Consider the following 9,977-nt stretch of genomic DNA (forward strand, 5'->3'; position numbering starts at 1 on the left):
GAGGAAGGATGTGGGATGTTTGAGGAAAGAGCAGAAGCTATAAAATGGTCACCTGGATAAATAAAAAGGGAAGGCATTAGGGCTGCCAAGCAATTTGGGGAGTTTATTTGACTTTTGTGAACACAAATTTAAAGTGAAATGGTTACAACCAACATGACAGAAATGAAAAAGATCATAGGGGACTGTTATAAACAATTATATGACAACAAATTGGAAAACCTAGATTAAATGGATTAATTCCTAGAAATATGCAACCTAACAAGACTGTATCAAGAAGAAACAGAAAGCCTGAACAGATCAGTAACAATCAAGAAGCTGAATCAGTAATCCAAATCCTTTAAAAAAAAAACACAGGGTCAGATGACATCACAGGTGAACTCTACTAAACATTTAAAGAATACCAATCCTCAAAATTTTCCAAAAAATAGAAGGAACACTTCCAAACTCAGTTTATGAGGCCAGCATTACCTTGACACCAAAACTAGACAAAGATACCACAAGAAAAGAAAACTACAGGCAATAACCCTGATGAGTATAGATGCAAAAATTCAACAAAATACAAGCAAACCAAATTCAACAGCACATTAAAAGGATCATACATCATGACCAAGGGGGATTTATCCCAGGGATGCAAGGATGCTTCAACAGACATAAAGCAACCAATGTGCTACATCAAGTTAACAGAATAAAAGATAAAAATCACATGATCATCGTGATAGATGCAGAAAACACATTTGACAAAACTCAACACTTTTCCATGATAAAATCTCTTTAAAAATTAGGTATAGAAAGAACTTACCGCAACAAAATAAAAGACATCTATGAAAAGCCCACAGCTAACATCATACTCAATGGTGAAAAACCAAAAGCTGTGCCTCTAAGATCTGGAACAAGACAAAGACACCTACTCTTGCCACATCTATACAACATCATACTGGAAGTCCTACACAGAGTAATTAGGCAGGAAAAGGCATTCAAATAAGAAAGGAAGAAGTAAAATTACCTCTGCATAGCACATCATTTTATATGTTGAAAGCCCTAAAGACTCTACCAAAAAACTATTGGAACTAATAAAAGAATTCAGCAAAGTTGCAGTGTTTTCTTGTACATGACACTGAAAGCACAGAGAATAAAAGCAAAAATAGAAATGTGGGATTATGTCAAACTAAAAACCTTTTGCACAGCGAAGGAAATAATCAACAGAGTAAAAAGACAACCTACAGAATGGGAGAGATATTTGTAAACCATATATCTGATAAAGGGTTAATATCCAAACAGATAAGGAACTCCCACAAAACAATCCCAAAACAACCCAAATAATTAAAAAATGGGCAAAGGAACTGAAAAGCTATTTCTCCAAAGAAGAGATACAAATAGTCAACAGATACATGAAAAGCTGTTCAACATCACTAATCATTAGATAAATGCATATCAAAACCACAATGAGATATCACCTCATACACGTTAAAATGGCTTTTGTCAAAAAACACCCAAAAGATAATAACTTTTGGCAAAGATGTGGAGTAAGGGATCCCTTGTGTACTTTTTGTGGGAATATAAATTGGTGCAGCCACTATGAAAACAGAACAGGTGGTCCTCAAAAAATTAAAACCAGAACTACCATGGGATCCAGCAATTCCACTTCTGGGTACCTTTCCAAAGGAACTGAAACCATGATCTCCAAGAGATATCTGCACTGCATGTCCACTGCAGAATTATTCACAAGACATGCAAGCTAAGACACGGAAGTAACCTAAGTGGCTATCTATGAATGAACTGATAGAGAAAACATGGTATATATATATATAATGAAATATTATTCAGCCATACAAAAGGTAATCCTGCCATTTGTGACAACATGGATGAACTTGGGGATGTTATATTAAGTGGAATAAGCCAGGCACAGAAGGACAAATACTACATGATACCACTTATCTGAATAATCTAAAATAGTCAAAATTCATAGAAGCAGAGAGTGGAATGGTGGTTGCCAATGGCTTGGATGGGCAGGAGGAAATGGGGAGGCATTACTCAAGAGGTACAAAGTTTCAGTTACACAAAAAGTGAGTCCTAGAGATCATAGCATAGTTCCTCGATTAACAATACTGTACTGCATACTTAAAAACATGTTAAAAGGGTAGATCTTATGTTAAATGATATGGCAAAAAATAATAGTAATAATAATAAATAAGAGGGCAGAAGGAAACTTTTGGAGGTGATGGCCTAGGTTTATGGCCTAGATTGTGGTGAGGGTTTCACAGCCATATACTCAACTCCAAACTCATCAAGCTGTATACATGAATTATGTACAGCTTTTTGTATGTCAAAAAATAAATTAAAAAAATAAAGTCAAATGCTTGTGTGTTGTTTGCTTTTTTCAGCAAAGTTCAGCTCCTCTGAGCAGGCACCAGCAGACAGATGATCAGTTTGATTAGGGTTGGGTTTTTACTGGGAAAGTGTGAGCAGGCTAAGTAGGGACGTTAAAGATGTTTATAAGGGAGTGTCATTTTGGAAGGGTCGCTATAAGATATAAAGAATTTCCCTTAACAACGGAGGATGTAGAGCTTTAATTTTCAGACATTTGGATTTGACAAACCTTTTTTTTTTTTTCATATAAGGCACTCACACAAAGATCTATCTTTTCTCTTTCCAAGTAAAGACACTTAAAGAAATATACAAAACTCTCCATTTATTATCATTATCATTTTATACCTCAAAACAAAGACCAAAGTGTAAGAAGGATACAACCTTAAATAAAGGACTACCATTCAAATTAAATTAAATTATTTTTCTAGAAACTTCACAATGTTCCCATTTTCTTGTTTTATTACTGATGAGTGAAAATTGGTTCAAGCGCCAGCACAGCGTCACTGGCCAGTATTTGGTAATCACTGGTGTATAGCACGGACATAGAGAAAAGAAGACCTCATCCTGAATCCTGGCTCTGAATATGATCAACCATGTGTTCTTGGGAAAACTACGTAATTTTCTTGAACCTCTGCAAAATGAGATATCTATTCTGTAATAATAACCACTACCTCACAGTTTCTATGCATATCAAATTTGATCACACGTGTGTAGTGCCTTGTATAATGCCTGAATTGTATTGAGCACGTTTTTATGGTAATTATTGTTATTATTATTTTCCTCTTTACCTTCTGTGAAACTCCTACTAAAGAATCTTTCCTCCTGGTCTTCAGTGTCACTTATAAAAGGAATCGAACTAAAAATTCCATTAAGGTATTTATTAATTCTGGTTAGAGGGCAGGTCTGTTATTATTAGAGACTTAAGTAACATAATATGATACTCATTTTATATTTGTTTCCAAAATGATAAGAGCTCAATCTAATATTCAGTTAGAATTACTAGATAATCCTAAATTTCTGTTATATCCCTACTTTGTCCATAGATTTTATTTTTGTAATTATTTTTTAAAATAAAATTGTGTGTATTTGTCATTTCTTGTGAGTTAATTATAATTTATGGTCAGTTCCAAGAATTTCGAAGATAATAATTAGAGAAACTAACAGCTGATCTTTCAGCCATCAGTCAGAAGTCTAGTTGATCCTAGGATGGATTTTGACATTCCCTTGAGTAAAAGTCTTTCAAAAAGTCCTCACAAAGTTCAAGTCAACCAAATATATACAATAAGAAATTAAAATACTAATTTTTTCAGTTTGGGATGGAGATTGGGACATTTTATTTTACCTTGGAATTGCAGCAACAATCTCAAAGCTCACTCAAAAGTGGTGTAGCTGTTAAGTTCACATGCTCTGCCTCGGTAGCCTGGGTTCTCGAGTTAGGATCCTGGGTGTGGACCTATTCACCACTCATCAAGCCACCATGTGGCAGCATCCCACGTGCAAAGTGGAGCAAGATTGGCACAGATGTTAGGTCAGGGCCAATCTTCCTCACCAAAAAAAAAAGTCACCAAAAACATGCCCCAAGACCTACCCAACCATTATCCCTACACAATCCCCTCTCTACCTATTCAAGTAGAAAGAAGCCTAGGGAGAGTTTCAGAAAGGTCGCCAAGTAGTAGTTACCCACTAAGACAAAGAATGCAATGAGAAGGGGGTGCTTCCATAGGCAAATGAGGAGATCCTCCAAGAGAAACTTCTCACAGAGGCTGGGGTCGCCTGCATGAGTTGCTTTTCCTAACGTCAAATAGGGTATCTTTCCCAAAACCAAGTGGGTGTTCAATGATTCAATTCAATTCTGACCCTAAATACCTAGAGTTAGCCCAGACTTCACAGATTAAGAGCTCGGTCGCACAAGACTGCCCTCACTTCAGATGCCAGCAGAAAATGGGGTGTTCAGGCTACCCACACTTCCGCCCAGCTGACTACAGCTTCAAGGGTTCTCACTACTCCATTCTCAGGTTCAAAAATTCAGTAGAATGACACATGGAACTCTGGAAAGCATTTTACTTACAATTATCAGTTTATTATAAAAGGATGTAACTCAGGAATAGCCAAATAGAAGAGATGCATGTGGCAAAGTATTGGGAGAGGAGGTGCAGGACTTCCATGCCCTCTCTGGGCACACCACCTTCACAGCACACTATGTTCACCAACCCGGATAGCTCCCTAGACCCCATTATTAATAGGAAATTGAGGTTTCATTATGTGGGCATGGTTTATTATATCATTGGCAATTGATGACTGAACTCAATCTCCAGCCCCTTTCTGATCCCTGGAAGTTGGGGGGTGGGGCCGAAAGTTCTAACATTCTGATCATGTGGTTGGTTTTTCAGAGGACCACACCCCATCTTCAAGCTATCTAGAAAACCACTAAGCGTTACTTTATTAGCATACAAATACAGTACACTGCAAGAGTTTTAGGAGCTCCGTGCCAGGAACTGGGGACAAAGACCAAGTAATTGTTTTTATTATAACACACTGCAAGAAAGGCAACTCGCGCCTTATCCCTCTTGGATGCTTGCTAGGCGGTGGCCTGATAACTGTCCTCATGCCACCTCCTGAAAGGGGCAGCTCTGGGAAAGCAGAGAGGATACACTGAGTTTTTGTTCCTTTAATATTTGCCAGAGACTTCCTTAAGGGAAGGGAAAGTGAGAATTAACATAGCTCATTTGAGGACACTGACTAAGTTTATTCTTCAATAACTTGGTTATTTATTCATTCAATATGAATATTTTTGCTTGCCATTTAGCCAAACACTGTTCCAGGTTTGCTGGACACAACTGAAAACAGAAAAGAAGCCCCTGCTCTGTTCACAGAATGGATGTTGTGTTGGAGGAGACAGACAGTAAAGAAGGAAGCACGCATGTGTAATAGTTTCAAAGGTACGCACTGTAGAGAAAAAAGTCGGGTAGGGCTACAGGGAGCTGGGGAAAGGGGCGGGTTATTATAGAGAAGCCCTCATTGTGGAGCTGATAACTGAGTGGAGATTTGAAGGAAAAGTGAAGCAAGCCACCTGAAAATCCAGAGGACTTATTTTGCTATTTCTTGAAATAGGAATTAATACAGGGACTTTAAAATAGCTAAAGAAGAAGTTCAGGTTATAGCAATGATGGTCTAAAGTAGAAAAGGAGAGTTTTGAGAGTCTAGTGATCTGATAAGCATGTCTTGTTTAGATGTTACCAATAACTTTTCTTTGTGTGGCAATCTTAACAAAAATGAAGGAAACTCATACCCAATTTTCTGACTTTCACACACCCTAACGCTTTACAAGAAGTTATTTTTTAAATTATGTAAACTGTATATTGTCTTCTAATCAATATGTGGAAATCAATGATCCAATGATAGGTAATGAGATTTGAGGGATGTTATGTGTTTTCTTCTAGCTCTTTAAATGTGAAAGTCTGAATTACACGGATCAATAGACAATGATCTAGCCTGCCCTTTCAGGCAGGCAGAAGGGTATATCCAACTAAAAATCTAGGTTATGCCAGCCCATGATGCGGTCACCTTCTCCTTTAAAAGCCACAAAATGGTTTGCCAATTTTTCTGTTATGACATTTCCCTTATTTGAATTATAGTCAATTCTGGATTTGACTTTTCACCACAACAACACTGTCTGCTACTTTAGAACAGGAACTGTGCTTTCATCATAATTTTACCCTTCATCTAGCAAGAGCATACCTTAGAAGATATAAATAAATGTTTACTTCATTTAATCTTAAATTCTAGTTTTAATTGATAATGTACTTGAATTGTTCAACAATCCAAATGGCATAAAAAGTACTCATTGAGAGCTTTTACTCCCACTCCTGTCCCCATCCACCCGTTGCCACCTCCCACTATGCCCTGCAGTTAACCACTTTCTTGGATATTCTTTCAGTGTTTCTTTATGTAAATGTATACAACTATAAATAAATAACCTTAAACCCTTATTTTTTCCAGTTCTATATTGTTTTGCTTCTGACTTTTTTTTGAAATAATATGTCTTTCTATATCAGAACACCTGTATACTTTTTGTTGTACTTGCATAGTACTTCATTGTGTGGCTGTATTTCCACTGTCCTAAACTGCATGTTGCGCTTTGTGGAAGGCAGAATTCTAAGATGACCAGTGATGACCCACACCTTGTATAATCCCCCAGCCCTTGAGTGTGGAAGGGTCCTGTGTATATGATGGAATATCACTGCTGTGATTAGGTTACGTTATATGGCACAGTTGACCTTAAGAAAGGGATTATCCTAGGTTGACCTGATCTAATCAGGTAAACCCTTACAAGAGCCTGGTCCTTGAGGAAAGGAATTCAAAGCAAGAGAAAATTCTCTGTGGCTGGTTTTAAGATGGAGGGAGAGACATGACAAGGGATGTGAGTAACTTTTGGTTGAGAGCAGCCCCCAGCCCACAGCCAGCAAGAAAATGGAGACCTCAGTGCTGCAACTGCAAGAAAGTGAATTCTGCCAACAACTTGAAGGAACTTGGGAGAAGACTCCAAGCTCCAGATGATAAAACAGCCCAGCCAACCCTTTGATTTCAACATGTGACACGGTGCAGAGAACCCCGTTATGTCATGGCTGGACTTCTGTCCTATAGAAACTGTGAGACAATAACTTTTGTTGTTCTAAGCTTTTAAGTTTGTGGTAACTTGTCACGTGTCTCCTCTTTATCAGAGTTTCCCTGGCTATTCTTACTTGCTTAATTTTTTTTCATATAAATTTTTTATAGTGACTTTTTATACTAATAGAAAAATAAAACCTATGGTATATTTTTGAATTAACTTAGGGACAATAGATATTTTATTTTAAGCATTTCTATGTCAAGAATATATTCTTTCCATTTATTATGTCTACTTGTTTTGAACAGAGAAAAGTATCTATAGAGGTAAGTTGGATTCCTTATTATTTAGCATAGATTTCCTCCCAGAAAACAGTTAAGCTTGGGTTTATTGTGGTCTCCCAGGGCTTCCATAACAAAGTTCCACAAACTGGGTGGCTTAAAAAGGGACATCTATTGTCTCACAGTTCTGGAGGTTAGAAGTCCAAAATCAAGGTGTCAGCAGGCTTGGTTTCTTCTGAGAGCTGTGAGGGTAAATCTGTTCCATGCCTCTCTCCTAGCTTCTGGTAGCCTCAGGTACTCCTCAGTTTATAGATGGCATTCTCCCTGTCTTCACCTTCTCTACTCTGTATGCGTGTCTGTCTCTGGGTCCAAATTTCCCCTTTTTATAAGGACACAGCCATCTTGGATAGGGCCCATCCTAATCTCATCTTAACTTGATCATCTGCAAAGATCTTACTTCCCAATAGGGTCACATTCACACGTACTGGGAGTCAGGACTTCAACGTCTTTGGGGGGACACCACTCAACCCACAGCAGGCCTCCTAGGAGGTTTTTACACAGATATACAGTCCCAACTCTAAGAAAAATATGGAGAGTGACTTTTTAAAAATCTTTTCTAAGCTCTACTACCTTATAACCAAGTCTCACGTGGTTTTTCTTAAGGAAAGATAGTAAAAATAATAAAAAGTTAAACTTCCCTAAGCCTGAGACTCTCCACAATTCTTAAATGATGAGTTCAGCTTAAAACTATAGAGGACTATGTTTTCTTAAAGAATATTCTGACTCATCTGATTCTTGGGGAGAAAAATCAAACAAGCAAACTAAACATAAAACCTGTCAACTAACAAGATATTTGAAAATAAAAAAGCTTTATTTTACTTTATTGCCTTACTTGAAATTTAGTTAGTATTTCAGAGGGAAGGTAGACTTGAATTTTTATGAGTCCTTTCAGAGTTTAATGAGTTTTATTTCTTAAGTAAACCTTTATTGGAGGAAATTAAGATCTTACAAGATCTCGAGTGGAACAAGTGCTGAATCAAAGCTAGTGGTGGGGAAGGTCGTAACCTCAGACACGATTGCTTAATCATTTGTTACCATATGCTGAAATCCATTATACTTCCTCTTGCAGCTTTAGAGAGCATACTTACTGGGTCTGAAAATAAGCAATGACTCATATGCCTTGTAGTCAAATATTAATCAGGATCAGATCTAATGAGAAATTTACTATACTTTGTCACTCTTCATTTAATCGCCTTGTGTGTGCGTGTGTGTGTGTGTGTGTGTATGTGCTTTGATAGTGGTGAACATGGTAGTCTAGGCTTGAGGGGAGGAGTAGAAAGAAGGAGTGAGATTAATCCAAATTTCATTTTTCCTCTTGGTAAATGTAATTCTATTCTTCTCTTCTATGCATGCAAAACATGTTCAATTTTCCCTTCTATTTGTGAAAGAACAATTGGCTGACGGCCTAAAGCAGCTTCTTCTCTTTCCCCTTCCTCTCCTGCTTCCCCCTCTGGCTTTGCCTCCCTCTTCCACTACTGTGATCTTGACACAAGAGCGAGTGATCAGCAAGGAAGGCTAAGCTTATTGGAATCACCTCTATATTTAAAATATCACCCCAAATTCTACTTTCATCTTTGGAAATAGAACAGCCTTAAGTCTATAAAAATTTAGCCAACTCAGCTCAGAAAAGTCATCCTATTGTTTGAATTATTATTGTCGATATTGATGTTATTATTTTTATCTTTGTTTAACTTTTTTTCCTTTTCACTTAAGCAGGCTGTAGATTGTTGAAGCAAAAGGAGGACAATCAAGCTGGCCAGAGAGAGCAGGCTTCTTGATGGACAAACAGAAGGTGAGATGACTGCTCAAGGTAGTCTGCGCAGGGAAGTCTGCACAGGAAGATGGACCTTACTACATTACATCCCCACGATAGCCTTAGTGTAACCAGCATATCATGTCACAGCAAAGGAACTATGGAGAGCCTGTGATTAGGTCAAACATCCACCGATGAGTAACCTGAGGCCACAACCTTGCAAAGAGTGGCTATTGTAGAGTCCACTGATCACCCCCATACACATCGTCTCCTCCTTCCTTTTAGCAGTGAATTTTAGCTTGGTATTTGGCTTCAGAGCTAGGGACTATATTCCAAAACTTCCTGAATTAGTTTTCTACTACTGTCATAACAAATTATCAAAATTTGTCAGCTTAAATGATATTCATTTATTGTCTCACAGTTCTGTAGACAAGAAATCCCAGTGGATTCAGCTGAATTATCGACTCAGGGCCACACAAGGCCAAAATCAAGATGGTGGCTGTGCTAGGCTTTTACCTGGAAACTCTGAGGAAGAATCTGCTTCTAGTCTCAGATTGTTGACAGAACTCATTTCCTTGCCATTTTTAAAATTGAAGTCTCTGTTTTCTTAATACATAGCCTCTCATCTTCAAGTCAACAATGGCATGCTGAATTGTTCTCATGCTTTGAGTCTCTGACTTCACCTTCTGCTACCACCAGAAAAAGGTCTTTGCTTTTAAGGGCTCCTGTGGTTATATTAGGCTCAACTAGATAATCTACCTATCTTAATTACATTCTTTTTGGCATATAATGCAACATGTTCATTGAGGTAACATTAGAGGGCAAAGGTCATGGGTAGGAAAATTCTGTCTACTACATTTCTTTTGCAGTGGAAGCAACCACGCCAGGGCCACTATTTTGCACAATGCCA

The sequence above is a fragment of the Equus asinus genome, chromosome 16 (genome assembly GCF_041296235.1).
Source record: "Equus asinus isolate D_3611 breed Donkey chromosome 16, EquAss-T2T_v2, whole genome shotgun sequence".
NCBI lineage: Eukaryota > Metazoa > Chordata > Mammalia > Perissodactyla > Equidae > Equus > Equus asinus.